Source organism: Watersipora subatra, chromosome 1 (assembly GCF_963576615.1).
Source record: "Watersipora subatra chromosome 1, tzWatSuba1.1, whole genome shotgun sequence".
Classification (NCBI taxonomy): Eukaryota; Metazoa; Bryozoa; class Gymnolaemata; order Cheilostomatida; family Watersiporidae; genus Watersipora; species Watersipora subatra.
Window position 1 is genome coordinate 55,614,030 of NC_088708.1, and position 24,872 is coordinate 55,638,901.

Below are 24,872 nucleotides of genomic sequence, written 5' to 3' on the forward strand. Positions count from 1 at the left end.
ATTTATGGAGTTATTACTAAGTATGGCTTACCTACATTTAGAGTATGCTATAGTTCTTCTGCTGTTATAATGGTGTTTATTTGTTGTTATGTTTAACACTAATAACTTTACCATAATTTTGCAAATTAAGGGAAGTTTTAAAAAAGTGGTATATGTAGGTTCAGCCTACACAATTCATTCACAGTGTGGGTATTAGAATCGAGAACACAACTCTGGTCTCTGATACTTGAATACCATTATATTAGGAGTTTCTTTGCTGATGGCCAGATCAAGTTCGTGGGAAGATGAGATGGCCCATGCAGCAGCCTGGCTAGCCTTAGCTCATCAGGGAACTACTGAGGAGACAACTTACCTTACAGAGTCTCAAAACTATCTCAAGGATGATTTTGAACACTATATGTGGACCCTTGACTGGAATGACAAACGAGGCCTGGTAAACGTAAGTTTAAAATAAGGCAAATAATTTCATTTCAATTTTTTTGCTGATAAAAGCTTTTTACAGAAGGTTTGCCGTTTAGAACAGATTGCAAAATACAGTTTGTAGAGGCGGTCCGTATCAGTTGGTATTGGACAATTGAGTTCTCTACAAATAATGCAAATGTTAATCGCGCAAATTTTTGTCTAATTAGGCATGTTTTGTGATGAAATGAGCACACTTTAATGAATTTAAAATGTAAACGTAGGAATGAAATTCGAATAAACTTCCACTTTTTGTTTGATTAATGGTAAAGAGTAAACACGATGAACCAAGTTACCAACAGTATATACAGATCTAAATATACTAGCATCTATCCATTTATTCTAGTTCCTACTCTACCATCAACTGCAAGACAGCCGATTCAGTGGCAATCTGGAAACGTTTATTGGACGCTGGCTTCCTGGAAATGATGTACCATACACCCCTCTCGGTTTAGCTTTTCGCTTAGGATGGGGAAGCAATCGGTTTGCAGCGAACGCAGCATTCCTTTCGCTGCTGGCTGCTAGCGAAGGCATCAACGAGCAGGCATACAGAGATTTTGCTAAGAGTCAGATTGATTATATGCTAGGACTTGTCAATGGTGGAAGGAGTTATGTTGTCGGCTTCGACAGTGAGTCACCAAAGCAAGCACATCACAGAGCATCGTAAGCACATATATAGGCATTTCTCTGTGTAGGTTGTGTACTTTTTGTGCCCAAGGCTATAAAGGTTATCAATTTGCGTGTCATACTGGTTTCCTTATTGAAAAAGTGACCTGTCAAAGATACATGTAGTTGGTAAAATAATTCCTCAGGTTATAACGCTATTTCGAACTGGAGCTGGAGTTACTGGGGCACTTCTCATCCTTCCTTACTGTCTTAATACAGTAGACTAGTAAAAATTAAGCTAGTCTAATACGACGAGCAAAATATTCTTTTCTCTCTAACAAATTAAACAGTGATTGCTATTCAAAACTGTCGGCATCACTTTAGTTACTAGTGGTATTTTAACTGAACTGTCATCACCATCTTCTTGTATTAACTTAGAGCCATTAGCTGTGACTTACAGAGTAGATGGCTTCACTATACATAAAGTATAAACGCCTTAGATTGTTACGTTACCCGGTAACACATATTGGTTTGTTTTTCATATGACTAGCAATAACTTATAAATTGAAGCCGTAAAAGCATTCAAATACATATTTACTGGCTCAGCTGCAATACTGTACAATTTTCTAAGAAGATGAGCACATGTTACCCAGATTAATAGTATTTTAATTGCTAAGACGCTAAATAATAGCCCTGAATCGCTTTGGTTAGACGACTCTAGAAACAAAACAAATAATAAAGAACAAAAAACTTTTTCGATTTCATTTTAAACACTAAACCTATGTCAAGGCCACTAAAATTCTAAATTAGCTGTCTTCGTGACAGATAAAACTGTGTAACGATTATATATAACAAATATTTTTGGCCAAAAAGACAAGTTTGTAAATTAACTTTAAAAACATTCTCCTATTAGCCGGTATACACATGTTTTATTTTCATGTTCTTTGCTTAAGAGTGACCCCAATGACCTAAAAATAATCTTGATGACATGCCCTAAGCTCAGAAGTTTGCTATATAGATAATCATTCAATGAAAAACAGTAAAACTTGTGATTTTATATATTTATATCTTCAGCTAAAAATGAATCCTCAATAATAACTATTGATCTAGAGATCAGTGCTGTGACACATTTGATTGTATGTTACTGGCTTGAACCATGTGCAACTTGTTGTATTATGCATCTAGTTGGATATCAGTAATGGACAAGTTTAAAATATGTATATCTGTAATACTGAAGGTAGTGATATTATATTACACAATAAGGTCGCTATTAATTAGTGAAAAGTAAATATAGGAGCAATCTAGCCTTAGTGTTTGAAGCTTTAATGTAGCCTTAGCACCTGAACTATAATTATTCTTTCATTCCTTAGATTAAGGGCAAAGTGCTAATGTTCTAAATATACAGATTTATTTTTTGAAGTGAGTTAAGAATTTGATTTGAAGTTTATTTCTGACCTCGCTACTCCAGCTTCATTTTTGTTAACATAATTTTAAACATAAAAAAATTGTTTTAACATTTATTGGCTAGTAAAAGTAGTTTTGTTCACCTTAAATTTTTACATTTATGGGTAAAACACAATGGATCCACAAATCATGAATTTATTTTATGTGTAGCTACAAGTGTGAATTTTTTGTGGTAATCATGGTTACCATTTACATAGGTCATGTCCGCTGCCAGAAGATGATGCCACATGTAACTGGGCAGATTTCCATGACGACGTTGACAATCCTAACACTCTTTATGGGGCATTAGTTGGGGGTCCAGATGCAAACGATTTGTATATAGACGAGAGAACCGACTTTACAAAAAATGGAGTTTCATGTGATTACAACGCCGGATTTACCGGGGCACTCGCAGGTAAGAATTCTAGCTAATACAGCAAAAGGAGCTTTACAGATATGAATCTCCATTGATATTATTTAAACGTTTAACTTTACAGATCTGAGGACATTTAATACCAATGTGAATCAAAACAGTGCTGTGGTGTCTGGGTACATTGTTGCTTTCACTTCATTGCTGTCACCTCATTGCTGTCACCTCATTGCTGTCACCTGTTTTCTTTTTGGCACAGCTGCACATCTTTTTCCCTGTTCACTATCTTAGGCAACAATTCCTTGAAAAATCAACTAAGCGGGTTTATTCACACATGCAGCGTATAAAAATGTATTTTGTAAAATAATGATATAAAATAGTTATGAGTGAATCTGATGGTTCAGAGCATCTGGTTCTCTCTGTCAAGTTCTGTTCCAGAGCTTTTGCTTTCCCATGTTGATACTTTCATTTGTTGCTTGCCAGCAGCACCATAAAATTGACTAAAATTTACCTTCTGTATTTTAGATGGATGTGTAATAGTGGCAACGTCTGAACATTTTGATGGTTGCAGTACAAACCACTTCATTGTTATTAAAATTAATTAATCAGTTGAATAATTTGTAATTGTTTCGTATGCTTGTATGTAAGCCTGCGTAGGGTAGTTGAATTTATTGTAGCCCTAAAAGCTATAGCTTACCTATATAACCATAACAGCTATAGCAATAGTTTGTTTGTATTGTTTGTAGGCTTGCTACATTTTAGAGAAAGCAGTTAGAATGATGGAGAAAATGACAGGCATTCTGGACTAATCTTCAGAAGTCATCTGGAGACATAACATACATTTAATTATACTATTCTAACTTTCTTGTAATTCTGTCGTACAATTTTTTCCTCTTTACTAAGGATTATTTCTTTGGGAAAGTTTTGACTAAAGAAGTATTGTTATTACACCGGACTACTGGTAATGTTTTTACCATAGATAGAAACACATACACCGTATTCAGAAAGTAAAATTTTTCACTTCAACAGTTTCTTAATTCGTAATAAATTAATTCAGAAATATTCTATTGGCAGCACTGAATAACTTTATTTTGGATACTTGATGGCAGCATGATCTATGCCTAGGTTATTTTTTACTTTCCCAAGACATATTCATATAAAAGTTCCAAGAGTGTATGCTGAGAATCTGCTGAACCTGGTAGTCATGAGAATGACACTAGTGATAACTTTAGTTACTATTAAGTGTAAATTGATGTATGTGAAAAGGTACATATGTCTGACATCCATACCAGCATAAGTGTGTGTAGCATGTCAGATGTGTTTCATTGTTAGCAACAACAGTAGTTGGGTTTAAAACCACTTTACACTGCACCTATTCAACATTTCACTCTACATGTATCTTGTTTATTCACTCTATTTACTATAATAACTACCTGCGTAGATTAACTGATGACATCAATATTACTCTCTAAATGCAGGATTGCCTTTAATCCACATGTGGTGATCCAAACAAAATTTTTATTTAGTGATGCTATATGAATTTAAAAGAACTGGGTTAATTTGGGTTTAGCGATTGCCCTAGCAATGTTTGGTCATTTGAAAAAGCAAATTAGTAAGAACTGCCAAGCAATAAAACAAGCATGATATCTCAAAACAAAAACAAGGTGAGAAGAGACAATTGACTTTACTTTTGTAAACATTAAAACTGTGAGTGGTCACCATTACATATTAAAGATTCAGTTGGCAGCCATCAGCTCATGACTAAACTAGTTAGTAGCTTTGGAATCAGTATAACATTAAAAATACCAGTACTACTATACTATAAGGTTTATGAAGTCTCTACTATAGAGTCAAAACCTCCATTTAATTTTTCCCAACTTTGTGAATAACTTGTTATTTGCAATAAACAAATAAGTGATGTCATGTCTCACTTAGCAATTTGGTGTGCACTGCCGCAACCCAATATTAGGAGTTGTGGTTCCATGTTGCTTTTATTTTATAGATAATTCCTGTCATTTTGCAGATGAATGGCTGATTAACAATAGAGTATATCACAATATACGTAGTTAACTGCATTTTATCTTTGTTTAGTTTGCTGGAATTCACACCAAGGTGTTTTTATAGCTTGAATCTTGGTCAAAACACAAAGACAAAGACAAACACAGGATTTAGACTGAAAAATTGTAATTAACTATCAACGTTTGTGTTAGCGGGTGGTTAATAATACATAAAAGTTTAAACTTCACAATGCGAAACAATGAAAATTGTTAATTTTAATTTATGCTGTTAAGTCTGCATATAGTTACTGAATACAGATGAATCATTTTGTAGAAACAATTTTTTATGAATGTTTATGGACTTCGAAGTGTAGAGGCGCTCAAAGGGACACTAGTATTTATTAGCAAAAGTTACAAGTGTAGAACCATTTTGCAGAACCTTTTTACATAGTAGGAAACCAATAAACCTAACTATGTCAAGATTACAACAGGCAGCAGCTTCGTCGGCCAACTGACCAATTACCGATGCACTAGAAAACAAATAGGGAAAGATATTTTCTCACTTTTTGTGACATCCATTTTTTTCACCGAGTCAGAAGTGAAAAGCACGCAAGCATAAACATGCTTAATACTCAAATCTTGCAAACTATTCTGTTTTATGATGAACCAAAGTTATCTTAAAATGTTTCTTTCTTTAAAACTCACGTCGGAGTAGACAATGCATAATAAGAACAGTATCCAGCGCAAGCTCCTAGTTAGAGTCGCTATAAAATGGTAAAGTTTGGGAAACACCGGAGACGTGGAGCTTGATAGGTGAAATAGCACTAGCAGCTGCAGCTGCATAAACATGCTGGCAGCTGTAATAACAATTGACATTTACAAGTTGGTATTCATTGTTGGTACCAGATGAGAAGTTGTAGCAAAGAGAACAGAGCATGATCCACAAAGATAGTATTAAAATCGCAATGCACGGCCCCTAACCATTAGGTCACATATATTTACTGTACATAAAACATTTAATAGAAATAGGATATTGCAGATATAAATAATAGCATTATAGTAACAACAAATAAGAATAAAAATATATATTTCTAAGAACCTTATATCAGTAATCATAAACGAGAAGGCTGCATAGCAGAGTAATGATCTACAGTACAAAAAACAATAGTTTAACGAAAAGAGAAAATAATAAGGGTACAGACATAATATGTCGTTAATGATGGTTGATAGAGGCGTTGGTAGCCAAAACTCAGCACTTCAGGGGTCAATAGTTCACATGAGCAAGGCTGAGTTGTATATTTTCAATGAGTTGATATGTACACTCATGGATCCATCACTTGTAATGATGATTTTGCAAAAAAAAGACTTTTATCACTGTGTTGCAAATTGTATCATTGTTTTCTAAGCTAGTAATTCAAGTGGAGGTACAAGTCACAGCTTAGTAAAGATGAAAAACTTGTTTTAAAAATGCTCTTTTAACAAAAGAATGAAAAGGCATACAAAAGTCTTATTGAACCCTAGTTTAGGAGTAGCTATTGTTTGCGTTGTTGATCCTAAAACGAGCAGACAGAGTGAAATGAGTGAGCAATAAGGAAACCGTTCTGAGGGAAGATTAAGTAGAGGGGACACGAACCACTGGGTTACGTTAATTCACTTCCTAAGAGAAAAAGTTATGCACACATCCAACTGCTCTTAAAGAGTCTGTAGAGGAATAACTTGCGAACACAGATGTGAAGGTGGCTCATCAGTAGGTGTAGCTAAAGAGAGAACAAATGAAGTGTTAGAAAGTGTTAATATGAAAGTACACTGAGACGGCAGCTCAACTTTTATATGCAAGGCTGAGCTTTTACATTTGTATGATGGGTCTGCCGACAAGTGAGATGCTCCTCTCATAATGTGAAATGGCAGCTGAAATTCTTTCAGAGCTAGTGAAAGGGATTACATGTATCCATATTTGTTTACTCTTAGTGATGGTGATACTTATTCATTTTAAGATTATTTAAAATTCTATCTATTGTCTAAAAAGATGATAAATAAAATTTTGTTTGTTATACTGACAGCCTATTTATATTTTTATCAGTGTTTTGGCAATTCCTTTAAGGTACTCTCTAAGCTGACCAAGTGGTATGTATAAAAACCAACATATTTAAGTGCGCCAATCAGTAAGATTACCTTTGATTTATGAATAGATTGGTCACTGCACCCAAAGTTTCATGTAGCTAAGGAACCCACATGCACTCTATTCATTAAATCTTAATTTCATAAATGAATCACAAGTGTAGACAGTTGGGTTAGTAGCAATCACACATAGGCAAATTGAAAAGATAACAAATACAAATCCATTGTAAAAATACTGCTGACAAACAAAACAATTTTTCATGGCATTAATTTCATTGATGGTTGATTTATATATTAGAAAATTCATAAAGATATAGTTATGGACTACCTTGCCTTGACGCAGATTTATCAGAATTTAATACACAATTATTTTCACACAATTTTAAACATCAGCTGTGTTGAATGATTATACTTCATGGAGGAGTCCTCTTTAAAATACATACATGTAGATCCAAAGTGTCACCAAAAAGTACTCATAATATTGCAAAGCAACAACAACGCCAATTATAAATGTAAGGTAAGAGTATACGTACTTATTTCAATTATGGAACAACAATAAAAGAAAGTTAAACAAAAGCACTAATTCAGACATTCTGCACTTTGATATATTCTTACATTCTAACAAGGTTGATCTTTGAGATAATCAACCTAATTTTGATCGCAGTCAAGGGCTAATAGACGTTAGGATGGTGTCCTACCATTGTACCAATGACTGTTAGCTGGTGAGCAAACTGAGATATCCCAGCTAGGCCATGTCACTAATTAGAATCATTCTAAATTTGAAAACATATTTTTCTTATAACTATAGTTAACAAGGTTGAATAAAAACTCATTGCACTCTTTGATATGTTGGCTACAGTTTGCAGCCAAAACTAGTTTTTTATGTGCAATATAAGTGGAGTTATGAGCGCCGATCTATTGTAAGCCGTGTTAAAATAGCCACAAAGATGCTATTAAATAACACGTTATAAATCTGCATATTTATAAGTTATACATGTACAATAATAACAATCTATCAAATGATACAAATATATATTTATGAACAAGTGACATAAACGAGCCATACTTATATTACATGCAGAAACAGAAATTAACGTTTTAAAAACAAATATTTCCATCGTTTGCGCGAATAGCTGCGTTCTGATTGTTGCTTTCGATAAAACGAACATCTTCTAGTTGTCCAATACCTTCCACAATATCTTCTGGCCTCAACTCTTTTTTGCACTGCTGAATTAGTCGATATAAGCGTCGAAAGAATTTTTTAGCAGAGCAAAACTTTCTCACGCTGCATTTGCCACTAATGCAACGCATAAAAATTTGCTTAGTAAACGTAACCTTTGGTCCTAAACTTGCAAACCAGTGTTTATACGTATGCCCTTCGAAGTATTAGGATCGCGTTAAAAAAGGAATTACTATTAGCCTGAGACAGATAATAGTTATTTTTATGGCATTGCTTTCAAGGTTTCAATTACCATCGTGAATTTAAACCAACTTTTCATATATGTACGTACATGTACTTTGAAGTAGACAGATTGCGTTAAACGGAGAACTTCTACTAGCCTTAGACCATTATTGATTATTTCTATGGTGTTGCTTTCAAAGTTTGAACAAAAAGTTTTGGAATTGGACACCGAGACAATTAATTGGCGTTGATATAAATGATTCATTATTATTACGTATTTGTGGACACTTTTCTATGGATCAGTTAATATTATGGGCTTGTAAAGATCAAATGATGTCAAAGTGGTGGTCAAATGAAGTCGGCGTTTAATTGGAGAGTGGCAGTCTACTTTTCAACCTTTCTCTTAGGGTGGCGGTCAAATAGAGGTGGCATTCAACTAAAGGTTTTACGGTATTTAACTATAGAGTTAAATAACTATAGTTATTTAACTCTGTAGTTAATTATAGTTAGAGGATAGCAAGCTGAGTCTTGGAAGGTATTTACTGATGTATTGATTTTAATTTATTATAATCATGACATCATCAAGACCAAAATAACAATATTCAATAATTTCCAAAAGTACCACTTATTGGTATAAAATACAAAAACAAAAAATAGCGACAAAACAAAAGAGAATAAAATAAAACTTACTTATTAGTTTCCTCAACTCAGTTTACTATTTATCAAGTTTTATAGTTATTATATAATTGTAACGTTTATAGTTAAGCCACTTTCTATTTTGCATCATTCATTCATACATGAGCATATATTATCGATACTGATGATAAATTCCGTTCATGAGAATTCAAGCAGCCTGTGGGATTGTTTTATAAACTAGTACTGTAACAGGCTTGAGGTAATTCTGTGAACCGACATCATATCATATAATCAAACCTTGCGTAAGCATTACATTTTCTAATGTTTGTTGTAATATTACAAAGGCTAAAGACAGCTACATTGTATACTAGACTATTGTTAACAGTGTTAAAGCTGTCATCAATTCATTTTAAATGACTATACTTACTCAGTTATGATTGTTTCTAATGATTGTGCAGCTAGTTAGAAAAGCCTCGGAGCCAAAGTTTTTCAATTCATTCATATCTAAACAATTCTAGTCACTAAATAAAGCATCGTTTGCTCAAGAGCGCGCGTTTGTCACGAGTGACAATCCTTGGCATCAGTAGTCATACATATATTTTCCAAAAGAAACAAGCTGTAAAAAATCTGAAATGTATCAGTGAGTGGACAGAACTGGTATATACTTGCATATTAGCTTATATGTTTTATTTTGTTAGCATATATAGTTTATAGAATCAATATACTTGCATATTAGTTTATGTTATGCTTTCTGATTGGTCAGATAGATTTTATCATTGAACAACTGCTTATCCAATCGCTTAACTTTTTAGCACCTTTTGTAAAGCTGGCTGTTAATTGTTTAAACTGGTAGTGAAGCATAATATCTGCCACTTAGCATGGTTACACTCAGATAAGCTCAGTTAAGCGTGGTACATTTTATTAACAACATTTGAGTCAGAGTTGGCAACATTTGTCGTATATGTGTTCCAAGATTAATTACATGCTTTTGATATATACTCTTAATTCTGATTTATTGACCAGTTTTGCTGGTTAAAACATTCTTGTTTTAAATTGCCCTGAAGTGAACAAGAAATGTAAATGTTCCCATAGAGCAGGGGTTCCCAACTTGTTTTACTCAGCCCCCCCCTCTATATGCCTTTTAATAAACTTGGCTCCCCTCATACTTTTAGCTAAATACAACTGATACAAAAAAATAATTCTATTTTATTGTACATATCTAAGCATTTAACAACATATTATTAATTTTTATACAGCCTGCGTACAACATACAACAATACATGACCTACGGCATGGCGGGCAATTGGTTTATGACTAGGTTAAATTAATATCCAGTCAGAATTTGGATGGATGTGTTCACATATATCTAGGTTCTGACTACTAGCTCATTATTTGCAACTAGTGTTATAGATAAAACCAAAATGTTAAATGATGAATCTCAAACTCACACGGCATTGCAGGACATAAATTGGAAATGTAACAAGCTGTCACCTCTCAGTTCCCCCCTTGTATATTCAAAACTCTCCCTAGGAGGAATTCCTCCCTGGCTGGAAACCCTTGCCATAGAGGTAAATATGAAAGCATGTTTTTATGCATGTCACTAATACGTAGCTGTTTTTTGCCTAACTGTTGTTATTACATGATCAGACAGTTATATAACTGTCTGATCATGTAATAACAACAGATTTTTCATGTACAGTTTAGCTGTATATATTTTAGTTTTAACTGTAGCCATTTCAATGGCTTTTACTCGTGCTTCGATATAACGTATGCCTATGCGACTACCATCACTTCCACAACTACTGCAACCACCCAGCGACAACAACAGTTACAGTTACAGTTGGTATATAATGTAAATTATAAGCTTCCAATAAATTTTATGTTCACTCTTTTTGTGAGCTCAGTATTTATAAAAATTCTTTTTTTTGCAAAGCAGTCATTTGTTTCTGTAGACCCTAACTATGCTTTGGCCATTGAGTACTCCTTTTATTTCTACGAGGCTCAGTGATCAGGCGTTCTTCCTGCCAATAACAGAATTGCCTGGAGAGGCAATTCATCAGAAAAATGATGGCAGTGATGTTGGCCTTGACCTGAGTGGAGGCTGGCACGATGGTGAGTCAGTTTTTGCGTATACAGCCTCATGTGTCAGTCACTCAAATTTTGTATTAGGCATCATCAAATGCTTATAGGTTGTTAAGGGGTACCTGCTTTAGGACACAGCATTTCTCCTGTTGTATGTCATAAGTCACATGTCACACATTAACATTCAAGTCACTTGGACCAAATTTCACTTAATCTCTCACTGCTACATGTGACCTGATTCAAATTATTTGCCATGAAATATGATATGCATATAAGCCGTTGTCACATGTCACCTGCTACAAATCATATGCCACATGTCACCTGATGTAAGTCGGTTACTATGTACCACTTGGTACAAGTGGCATGCAATGTGTCAACTGATATGAATCACTTTTACATGTGTCATAATGCCAGCCATTCGGTGTTAACAAGTGTCATGTGTCGCTGAATAGCAGCTTTTTGGTACATGTCGGTACGGAGTTGGAAAGTTGTCAAAAATTTCTTTTCGGTGTTTTGAATTAAATATTTTTAAGGCAAGTTGCTAAATTAGTTTTATGAGAACAATCCATGAACACATTTCTTTGAAGGCAATTGTCTTTATGCGAAAACATTGCAAGGGCGTTGTTTGCAGTGAACCTCCTACTTCACATTAAGCAAGCCTTAGGCAAGGCATGGAGCTTTTGCAGTCTGCTCTAGCAGCTCTTCTATCACGTGAGAATTTTTTAATGCCACGGAACACAACTCTTATTATAGTAAAGTTTATTCTACAATTCCATATGCTGGTCAGATTGATGAAGTTGATAGACTGTCAGTATCATAAATTGAGTATTACAAGTTTGAGCCCCGTTTTTCAGTGAGACAGTTACATGCATACCTAAGGACCTAATACCTAAGTACAATGTATATGCATAGGTATATACATGTATATATTTATGTATGTCCATGTATATATCGGTTTTTTTAGTTTTAACAATTGCCTAAAATAGCAAAGACAAGCAGAAGTATTTGCATATTGTCAGAGGAGTTACATCATCATAAAGCATTGAAAGATATTAAATCAAAACAAGAAACTGCCTTAGAATAAAATTATTATTCTAAGGAAGTCATGATTAGCCTCAGGACAACAAAACCATATCTCGTAACGTGTTTAAAGCATATGACTAACTACACAATTAAGATCTATATGCTGATTGTTAATGATTGTTTTGAAGTAGTGATTTCAGCTGGTGACCACATAAAATTTGGTTTACCAATGTCTTGAGCAACGACCATGCTTTTACATGGCTTGATATTTTTTGGCAATCCCTAACAAATGATTAGACAATAAGATGAAGTACTCCGACAAATCTGATGGCCACTCGATTACTTCATGAAGTGCCATCAATCGATGGATAGATTTTATGCACAGGTAGAGTAGCAAACAGCATACATCTATGTCTATGGCCAGCACCAACTAGTGGACTGTGTGCTTGTCTTTAGACTATCTGTGTGTGACTCAATTTTCTTGTAACTTTAGAAGGTTGTTTTCGATGGGCTTCAAAAATAAATATAGGTATTATAAACGAAGTTGAGGGCAACCATTTATATCATTTTTGTAAGCTTATTTTTGCAGCTAGGTGCAAGGCTATTTGTCAAGGTAAATTTTAATCCATGTGCCTCCAGAAACATTTGTATAACCGACAGCCTCAGTGAACATAGATTTGATTTGCATAGCTGATAGCCTCAAAGAACATGGATTTAATATGCATAGTCGATAGCCTCAGTGAACACATATATGATATGCATAGGCGCCAGCTTCAGCAAACACAGATATGATATTTTTGCTCTAGAAAAGAGTTCAAAGTTCGTTTAGCTAATAATGACTTCCTTGTTTATTTTTAGATTTATTTACGGTAAGTTTGTAGGTTGCTTGGAAAGTAACAGCATATTTTCACACCTTTTTATAGCAGCGTGCAATGTCAATAGCAGACTGTTTGATATTTTAAGTTCAATTTCGATGCAGTCATCATGCCAAAAGTTAAAACTGATTATTTGACTAATATATTGAATTTTACTTCTCGTATAAATATGGACAAATTGAGTGGTACAAAAAACACCTCAACAATGTATTTGTTTTAAAACTTGTTTTTATTTGGTTCAGTATCTTTGCTAATGTACAGGTTTCTATGAATTTGTTACTATTATACTATTATATATAAATAAATGTATTCTTGGCAACATATATATTATTTAACTTCTAACATGAATGAATTAATAAACATATTCATAAACACATTTGATCAGGTTGGGAGTGGTACCATTGATCATGCTCACTGGGGCAGACCTGAGGATGTGGATGAACAGAACATCGCAAGGCCGAGTTATGTCCTGTGTGCTGGAGCCAGTACGAGTGGTGGGAATGATGTTATGGGAGAGACTGTCGCAGCCCTTGCTGCTGGATCAATCTTATTTAAAACTTCTGGTGAGTTTAGATACTCATACTCGTTATGCATTCTGATCACAGGCTAGATAGATGGTTTATGTTTGTGTAAGGTAATGATGTACTGATTCTGTTAAACTCTCAGGGATCTCAGGATATGGTTAAAGGTTGACTTGCAACAAAATTCCCTACAGTTATTTTGTATCAAAAAAGTTTACCATACCTTACTCTGCTGTGTCGTAGGTTCAAAATATGTGGAAATGTGATTACAAGCTTTTAAAAGCTCAAAAGCTGATTCTGTGTAACCCTCAGGATATCGTTAAGGTTTAAAGTTGTTAGTAAGTAATTCCATGTTTGCACTCTGAGAGACACACCTCTCTTGTTTGGAAAGTGCCTTTTAAAATATTGTTTCATGAGGCAACTCTGGTTCTTTTTTTAATACTTACATTTGTTTTGTGATTTTTTTAATGAATTCAACATTTAATACATATAAAACTAATGTGTATAACTATAATAACGTACTAATACTATAATACTACTAGTATACTAATAATATACTAATATGTATAGACTGTAAAGCATATAAGAACTAAAGAGAGTAACACATTGGAAAGTTGGATAAAAATTAAGTAAACACTGTGTTAATTATAAAACATTCAAAAGTGACTAAATTTACCCGATCAGTCGAGGATAAAATGGTCAAACATGAAAACTAAAGACTAATGTCCAAACATTTAGGAGAATTGCTTGCAAAGTTTCAGTAGAAGTACATGTATACACACAACCATTAAGGTTGGTTAATAAGCATTTTAGAGGTCACATATTGGTTGGAATCAGATGCCTAGTAAATATCATATGAAGAATTATTCTGTGGGCCGCAAGACCAGAGTGTGTAGCTCAAGACTACGTCAAACTAGTTATGTACAGCAATCATTTTTTCTGTTTCAGACCCAGATTACAGCAACCACTTGCTTAACAATGCTACTTCTCTCTACCAGCTCGCCAAGAGTAATGGAGACACAAATAATACTGCTCTGCCAGAGGGTGCTAAATTTTATACGTAGGTATTCAACTGTGGATTCTTTCTGAAACTATAATTCCATCATTATTCTATCACGAGCGATTTTATTCAAAAACAAAAAAAGACAAGTTTTAGCTGTTAAAATGTTGAATGAATACTATTTTATGTTTTTTGGTCTAAGCTTTATTTTTTTGAAAAACATTTCTTATCAACTGAATACATATATCGATTGCAATTATTTCTAGGTATGGTGTACATTTTGAGTTTGTTATAGTTCTGCTATTATAATGGTATTTATTTTTTGTTATGTTTAACACTAATAACATTGCCATAATTTCACAAATTAGTGAGAGTTTTAAAAGAGTGATATATATAGGTTCAGATCACACAATTCATTCACAGTGTGGGTATTGGCATCGTGAACACAACTCTGGTCTCTGATACTCGAATGCCATTATGTTAGGAGTTTCTTCGCTGATTACCAGATCGAGTTCGTATGAAGATGAGATGGCGCATGCAGCAGCCTGGCTAGCCTTAGCTCATCAGGGAACTAGTGAGGAGACAACTTACCTCACAGAGTCTTAAAACTATCTCAAGGATGATTCTGAACAGTATATTTGGACGCTTGACTGGAATGACAAACGAGGCCTAGTAAACGTAAGTTGAAAATATGGCAAATAATTTCATTTCAAATTTTTTGCTGATAAATGCTTTTAACAGAAGGTTTGCTGTTCACAACAGATTGCAACATACAGTTTGTGGAGGCTGTCGATATCAGTTAGTATTGAACAATTGAGTTCTCTACAAATAATGTACACTTTATTCGAACAAATACTTCTTCGAATTAAGCATGTTTTGTGATGAAATGAGCACACTATGATGAATTTAAAATGTAAACATGAAATTAAAATTCAAATAAACTTCCATCTTTTGTTTGATCAATGGTAAAGATTAAATGTGATGAACAAAGTTACCAATCGTATATACAAATCTATATATACTGGTATATATCCATTTATTCTAGTTCCTACTCTACCATCAACTGCAAGACAGCTGATTCAGTGGCAATCTAGAGACGTTCATTGGACGCTAGCTTCCTGGAAATGATGTACCATACACTCCTCTCGCTTCAGCTTTTTGTTCAGAATGGGGAAGCAATCGGTATGCAGCAAACATAGCATTCCTTTCGCTGCTGGCTGCTAATAAAAGTATCAACGAACAGACATTCAGAGATTTTGCTAAGAGTCAGATTTATTATACGCTAGGACTTGTCAATGGTGGAAGGAGTTATGTTGTCGGCTTCGACAGCGTGTCACCAAAGTGAGTTTATCACAGAGCAGCGTAAGCACATATATAGGCACTTCTCTGTGCAGGTTCTGCATTTGTTGTGCCTAAGACTATAAAAATTATCATCTTGTGTCTCATACTGGCTTCCTTATGGAAAAAGTGACCAGTCAAAAATGGATGGTAAAAGAATTTCTCAGGCTATAACTCTATTTCGAACTGACGCTGCAGTTATTAGGATGCTTCCCATCTTTCCTTACTGTCTGAATACACTAGGCTAGTAAAAAATAGGCTAGTCTAATAAAATGAGTATAATATTCATTTATCTAACAAATTAAACCATTGTCGCTATTCAAAACTGTCAGCATTACTTTTGTTACTAATTGTATTTTAACTGAACTGTCTTCACAATCTTTTTGTATTTATTTAGAGAGCCATCAGCTGTGATATACGGTGTAGATGGGGGGCTTCACCATTCATAAAGTATAAACTACCTTAGATTATTACGTATGTTACTTGGTAAGACATATTGGTGTGTTGTTCATATGAGCAGCAATAACTTATAAATTGAAGCCGTAAAAGCGGTTGAATACATATTAACTGGCTCAGCTACAATCCTGTACAAGTTTCTGAGAAGATGAGCACATTTTACCCAGATTATTAGTAATATTATGCTGAGTTGTTAAATAATAGCAGTGAATGAATGAATGAACAAACAAAAGAGGACAAAAAGTATTTTCGATTTCATATTAAATACTAAATTTATGTCAGAGTCATTGAAATTTTGAACAGTTTCCAATCTAAATATTTGACAAGTAGTAACATCAGATCAAAATTTTCAAGGCTTTATTTACCAGCAGATTGAAGAAGTTGAGAGCTAGTCCAACACTAGAAGGCTGTGACACAAACAGAATCTTAGGCGATGTAAACAAAGTGTTGCAGCTACATCTGTTTGCAGAGCTGTCTTCGTGTCAGATAAAACTGTGTAAAGATTATGTATGAAAAATATCTTTTGGCCATAAAAACAAGTTTTTAAAGTTACTTTAAAAACATTTTCCTATTAGTCGATATAAACATATTTTATTTTTTTGTTGTTTGCTTAAGAATGAATAGTAGTATTACCATAGCGCTATTCTTGGCATAACTGTTATTGTTAGGCACTGTGGGTTATCACAACGCAGCTTATTTTCTATTGCATTGCTGTAGTAACCTTATTTTTAACTGTTTTGGGTACTGAAAATCCAGTCTAGCAATCATGATTAATTTATTGATTTTTATTTTAAATTAAATTTTAAAACTGCAAACAAAAAAGACCGATGGTCAAATGCAAAACTACCTTATAAACTTACAAATAATTGTGTGTCTCATTTTTGTCTCACATGGTACCACCGCTAAAGATAGCTGCTCTGAAACAAGTTTCTTTTTGGTAGATCATCCAGATCTGGCTTTTCTGTTTTGAATGATAAAACTTATGCATTGATTTGCTCCAAAACCAACAACTTATGCATTTAGGTGCTCCTATACCGACAATCTATGTATTAGGAAGGTTTTATACAAAATGTTTATGTATTTAGGTGGTCCTATACCAAAAGTTATCTATTTAGGTGGTCCTATACTAACAACTTATCTATGTAGGTGCTCCTATAGACCTATACCAACAACTTATCTATTTAGGTGGTCCTATACCAACAACATGCATTTAGGGGGTCTTAAACCAACAACTTATATTTTAGGTGCTCTTGTACCAAAAACTTATCTATTTAGGTGGTCCAATACCAACAACTTATTTATTTAGGTGCTCCTATACCAACAACTCATTTATTTAAGTGGTCATATACCAACAACCTGTCTATTTAGGTGCTCCTATACAAAAACGTTATTTATTTAGGTGGTCATATACCAAAAACTTATTTATTTAGGTGCTTCTATACCAAAAACCTATATATTTAGGTGCTCCAATACCAACAACATGCACTTAGGTGGTCCTATACCAACAACTTGTTTATTTAGGTGCTCCTATGCCAAAAGTTTATCTATTTAGGTGCTCCTATACCAAAAGCCTATTTATTTAGGTGCTCCTATACCAACAACTTATGTATTTAGGTGTTCCTATGCCAACCACTTATCTATTTACATATAGGTGATCCTATGCCAACAACTTATATATTTAGGTGCTCCAATACCAACAACTTATCTATTTAGGTGCTTCTATACCAAAAATCTATATATTTAGGTGCTCCAATACCAACAACATGCACTTAGGTGGTCCTATACCAACAACTTATTTAGGTGCTCCTATGCCAAAAGCCTATTTATTTAAGTGCTCCTATACCAACAACTTATGTATTTAGGTGTTCCTATGCCAACCACTTATCTATTTAGGTGATCCTTTGCCAACAACTTATATATTTAGGTGCTCCAATACCAACAACTTATCTATTTAGGTGCTCATATACCAAAAATTTATTTATTCAGGTTGTCCTATACCAAAAACTTATTTATTTTGGCGGTCATGTACCAACAACCTATCTATTTTGGTGGTCCTATTCCAACAGTTTATGTATTTAGGTGCTCCTATACCAAAAACTTATTTATTCAGGGGCTCCTATACCAACAACTTATATATTCAGGTGCTCCTATACCAACAAATAATCTATTTAGATGCACCTATACTAACAATTTATCTGTTTAGGTGGTTCTATACCAACAGCTTATGTATTTAGGTGTTCCGATACCAACAGTTTATCTATATAGGTGCTCCATTACCAACAACCTGTCTCTTTAGGTGGTCCTATACCTGTTGTATAAATGAGTACACTTACATGTATTGATGTGAAGAAGAACCCACTCCTGTTCTGTACTTGCTTATATACTGTTCTCTTTACTGCGGTGTCACTACCACGTCACTGGCTTCTCGCTCAACCTCTCGACACTACCTGTAACTGTCGTGACCTGAGACATTAGCGTAGCCTGGGGACCACTAACCCAATTATACAACATGCCTTTTCTTTTTTCATTTTTTTTTGTTTAGGTTACAAACCTTCCAGAAATACACATGAACTCATTCAGTGACTCACCTTGCTGGTGGAATATACCTCACTCCTTACAACTGGTCTATCAACTCATCTGGGACACTATCACTCCCGAGTACCCCAGCGCTGCCGCCGTACTTAGCAGAAATACTACTTTGCTTCTTTTGGTTTCCTCCACTTCCTGCACTACAACCGTAACCTCTGTCACCACCAACACCAACACTATTGTCTCCCCCACTACCTCCACTACTTTCAACTGGCTCGGGATCTGGCGTTTGAGTCAGCACTGACTCCTCAACCTCAGATTCCACCCCTTCCGTCTTCACCATGTTCTCTCCAATAGAGATGGGCTTGACAGGCATTCTGTAAAAGGCCTCTGCCTGAGCCGCAACCATCTGCACAGGGGATGGCACCACAGAGCTTGAAATTGATGTAGGCCCAGACCTATCTAGCTCGGCCTGACCCTCCCTCAGTGCAAGCCTACTACCCGGAATCTTTCTCTGAACCTTCACCAACTGCTCAATTTTTGCCCTGAATACCTCTGCATTCTCCAACTCGCTAACTGCTGCTCTGCGCTTTGCAGCCAGTCTGGCCAACTCCACATCAAACTTCCTCCGCACCTCCAACTTTTCACTCTCAATTCTGGCAATCCTCCTCTGACACTCTTTCCGGCTCATCATCCCATCGCTGGACACGTCTGCTAAAAAAGAGCTTACCTTCCCCATAATGGGTACTGTATAGCATCTTTCCTAGCACCGCCACTCACCTCAGCATAACTCCCCACCTTCTTCTGAGGTGCCGGTACTTCCTTGCAGCTCTTCCTTTTCCCGGTCTCGTTACTCACTGGACAACCTGGACCCCGGCAGGGGCATCCACTAACCGCGTGCCCGGTCTCACCACACCAATGACAGATTGGTATTTTGCAGTCTTTCTGCTAGTGTCCACTTTTCCTGCACCTCTGCACCTCCCACAAGCATTACCAAGGTAATTCACAGCCAATTGATTTTGCTTAGCCCTACAGATTATGCATGACTGCTTACGGCTACTACCATATACTACAGGCTTCTTAGCCTCGCTACCATCCTTCCTCTCTACAACTCTCTCCTCACTGCTCCTCTCCGGTCATCTATCACCGTTAGCTCCATCACCAGAACTGTCTGCCATTAAGATTATTGAATGGTCATTTTGTATTTCTTTACAACAATCTGCAATATGGCAACTTTCTTTTAACAACAGTTAGTAGTAAAAACTATCTTTATCTAGCTAAGGTCTACTGACTCGGCCACTCTTTGTAACTGTGCCTTTAGCTATTGCCCCTTTACCAGACCCGGTGAAGTTTGGGTATCTTGACTACTCCCATCAAAGTCCCCACTCACTAGGCCAGTTCTGACCGTGGCATTGAGTGGTTTTTCTGATCCATCATTCAAACCACCTGTTCTCTCGTCACCTTCACAATGCCCAGGCTAGCCATCTACCCAATACCATGTTTCACCTTCCTCACTATTTACAAACAATTATTAGCCCACTCGTGACTGTCAGTGTTAGTATTGTTAGAGGATCTCCAGGCGAGATTGTTATTTAGGGGAAACAAGTTTCCTATTTTTCTTGACCTCACCCGAACCAGCTCCTACCCAATTACTCTTTGACGCACTGTCCCTTCTTACTACCATACTTGCCGCTCCGGTGTCAGAAGACGCCTTCACATAAACGACTTGTCCTGGCTCTAATTCTTGCAATTTGGATACCCTATGTTGGATATCCCAACTGCTTTTTAACTTCGAATTTCTTTTTCTTTCTCTACTTTCAAGCTTCTCGTCATCTACTTCCCCTTTACTGCTTACGCTCAAATTCGACTTAATCGCTCAGCCAAACATTAGTTTGCTAGGTGAGTAACCAGTTGACAAAGGGGTTGTTTTACACACTAACAATGCCATATCCTTATCTTTTTCTTTTTTCCACAAACCTTTCACTGTTTTAACAGCACTCTCCGCCAACCCATTACTCTGCAGATAGTGAGGACTACTGGTAACTACTCTGATTTTGAACAAACTTGCGAAATTTCTAAACCCTTTACTATTATAACAAGGCCCATTATCTGAACATAAAAAAGGCTAGGGATACCGAAGCTAGCAAACACTTTTTTATAACAGTTTTTATTTCCCTAGATGTTTGAGCCTTGATGTGCAGTAAATCAATCCACCTGGAATAGTAATCAACTATCATCAAAAATAACTCTCCATTCAATACAAACACATCACTACCAAGTACTTCCCAAGGCCTTGTTGGTAACTCATATTCAACCATAGGTTGGTGTTTGACTGCCCCATAGATGACACAGGTGTTGCATTGCCTTACAACCTCATAGCTGTCTATACTAAATCCTGGCCACCAGAAGTGGCACCTAGCTCTCCTTCGACATTTATCAACTCTCTGGTGACCAACATGACACTTCTCTAGATACAACTGTCTCATTGACCTAGATATATATACTCTGACCCTAAAGAAAAGTGAACCATATTGTTCAGTAAGCCATTCTCTTGCGCTATAAAGCTTTAAAAGCTCACTGCCCTATTTTTTCCACCTTTCGGCCATCCTTCCATAACAAATTTTAAACACTCTGCTGCCTCCTCATCCTTCAACATCTCAAACCTTAACTCTATCATTGTGCTTTCCTTGAAATCGTCAGTAGTCACACAGCCAACTACAGCAGTATCTACTCCTTCACCCCTAACCATTTCACTTTCGCTGTAAAGCTTGCCATTAGATCGGCTCAAAGAGTCAGCCAAATACATTTGCTCTCCGGGTGTATGAAATATTGTGTAGTCATACCTCATTAATCCTATTTCAAACCTGTCATGCAAGTGCCAAGTATTACTGGTACTTTCCCAACAAACATTATGCTTTTTAGCTAAAGCTTTATACAAGCTAATATTATATAGTACTGTCTCATTATAGCTATTAATAATGCTTGTAGCTTTTTACAAAGCTTTTCTATGACCAAACATATAAATACTTGGGTTTTCTGTTATCAAATCAGTTGTCTCTGGAGTGTGCAATAAACCATTTCTCTAATTTAATACTCTATTTAATTGCTTCTGTGCAGAAACATAACAGAAGCTAATTGGCGACAAGGATTTCTCTTTTGAACAGTTACAAAGAGTTTTGTTCAGATTTTATCATTGATAAAATTGATACAAAGAGTTCTAGTTTATTACAAGAGTAACTGTTCAAAATTGCACCACTACAATGGCAGAAGTAGCAGACCTGATCAAGCTAATGCAGAAGCAGCAGGAGGACCAGAGACAGCAGCAAGAGGAGCAGAGAAAGCAGCAAGAAGAGCATAGACAACAGCAGCATGAGGAGTTCAAGCAGCAACAAGAGGAATACAGACGTCAGCAAGATGAAAGAATGGAGGAGAATAAGAAACTGATGGAGCTACTACTACAAAACCTACAACGGAAACAAGAAACAGCTGCAACCGCTGTTCCAGCCTTCCCAGGTTTTGACCCAACAGCAGAGCTACTAACAGATTACATAGACAGATTCAACACATTCATTGCAGCAAATTCTATTTATCAAGACAAGATTGCTGGCACTTTTCTCACCAACCAACAGCCTACACTCTACAAGCAGCTTAGTAATATGGCAGCTCAGCTTTCAACACCCAAGCAGATCAACGACCTCAACATGGATGAAATACTGGAATTTCTCAAAGACCAGTATGACCCTAAGCGCTTCATTGTTAGAGAGCGTTACAAGTATTGGAGTGACATGCAGAGGAAACCTGGAGAAACTATTCAAGAGTTAGCTGCCAGAATTCGTCAGGATGCAACTACATGTGCCTTCATAGACATTACAGATCCATTAGATGAGGCTCTCAGAACAAGATTTATCTGCTCTGTAAACAATGAAGCAGTTCTCAAATCTCTCTTCAAGGTCAAGGACAATGAACTCAACTTCAACAAAGCTATACAGGTAGCACAGGAGACAGAAGAAGCAGCTAAAGTTGCCAAAGAGACAGTTTATGGAAACTCGTCTAAAGTCAACAAGGTCGCTCAACAGAAATCAAGATACAAACCAATCCAGAAAAACAACTTTACACCTGACAAGCAGAAGGAAGGAAAGCTATGCTACAGATGTGACCGAACTAACCATACAGCGGATGACTGCAGATTCAAAGCAGCCACCTGCAACTTTTGTTCTAAACAAGGTCACATAGAAAGAGCATGCAAGAAAAAGAAATCATCTGCAGCAGAAAAACCAGTAAAGATGATAGAATGCACATCAACCAAGATGGTGAAACTTGCTGAAAACATCAAACTGGAGGGAGACAACTTCACACTTGAACTGGACACTGGAGCATGTGACAACTTCATCTGTAAATCAATATGGGAGAAGCTAGGAAAGCCAAACCTAAAACCTACTACAGTTAACTACAAATCAGCCTTAGGACATCTCATAGAGACGCTTGGCAGATGTGAGCTAACTGCCCAATTGGATGCACAGAAAGAAGTCAGACTACCATTTGTGATTAGTGCTGTACAAGATCTCAACCTACTAGGAAGAACTGCTATACAGCAACTAGGCATCTCTATTGATGACAAGCTACAACAGAACCTTGTATCAACAATCACAGAGAACCAGCCAGATGGGAGGTTACAAATCAAGTGTAAGGAGATGTGCAAAGAATTTCCAGAAATATTCAAAGACGAGCTAGGATGTCTCAAGAACTTTGAACTAGAGATAAACTTCAAACCTTCAACAAAGCCAGTCTTCTGCTGACCCAGACCAGTTCCTATTGCTTTGACAGAAGAGCTCAACCAAGCATACGAAGCAGGTGTAGCTAAAGGCATATGGGAACCAACTCAATTCAACCAGTATGGAACACCAGTTGTACCTGTACGCAAATCTACAACAGGTCAAGCTGCAGGGAAGATCAGAGTATGTGGAGACTACTCCAAGACTATCAATAATCAGCTAGAAACACATAGGAAACCTATCCCACTACCAGAAGATCTAATCAGAAAACTAGGTGGAGGCTATTGCTACACAAAGATTGATTTAGCAGATGCCTACAATCAAACATTGTTGGCACCAGAAAGTCAACGACGACTAGCACTATCAACACACCGAGGAGTACTACTACAGAAGAGGTTGCCCTTTGGCATAAGCTCAGCACCAGGGTATTTTCAAGAAATCATGGAGCAACTGACACAAGACCTCCCAGGAGTAGCAGTATACCTAGATGATATACTAGTGAGTGGAGCCAATGCAGAGAGCCATCTACAAAACTTACGTCGACTTCTTCAAAGATTAGAAGAAAGAGGGCTCAGATGTAGAAAAGACAAGTGCTGTTTTGCTCAACCTACAGTAGAGTATCTGGGACACAAACTCACTTCAAAGGGAATCACTAAAGGAAAGAAGGCAGATGCAGTACAACAGATGCCAGTCCCAACAGACTTAACTCAGCTAAGATCTTTCTTAGGAGCTACACAATTCTACAGCAAGTTCATACCCAATCTGTCACAACTCACAGGACCATTGCACAAACTGACACGCAAAGGAGAGACCTGGAAGTGGGGCACTGAACAAGAAAAGAGCTTCAACAAACTGAAAGATATGCTATCAACTGATAATGTCTTAGCACACTTCAACCCAGATCTTGACATTGGAATCTCATGTGATGCTTCAGAAACTGGACTGGGAGCTGTACTATTTCATCGTTATTCTGATGGAAGTGAGAGACCAATAGCCAATGTTTCAAAAACACTGACCAGCACACAGAGGAAATATGGACAAATACAAAAAGAAGCTCTCTCAATCATATTTGCTCTAAAGAAGTATCACCAGTACCTGTATGGTCGACGGTTTATCTTGGTAACTGACCACAGACCTCTTCTCACACTTCTAGGACCTACCAAAGGAGTTCCAGCTCTAGCAGCCAACAGACTAGCAAGATGGGCACTGGTACTAAATCAGTATGACTACACCATAGAATACAGA

At 36.3% G+C, this 24,872-nt stretch overlaps 1 pseudogene; it reads left to right on the forward strand.

Moving 5' to 3' along the window:
* The first annotated feature begins 1,039 nt into the window (after positions 1 to 1,039).
* On the forward strand, positions 1,040 to 18,896 carry LOC137389159 (endoglucanase E-4-like; annotated as a pseudogene).
* The last annotated feature ends 5,976 nt before the right edge of the window (positions 18,897 to 24,872 follow it).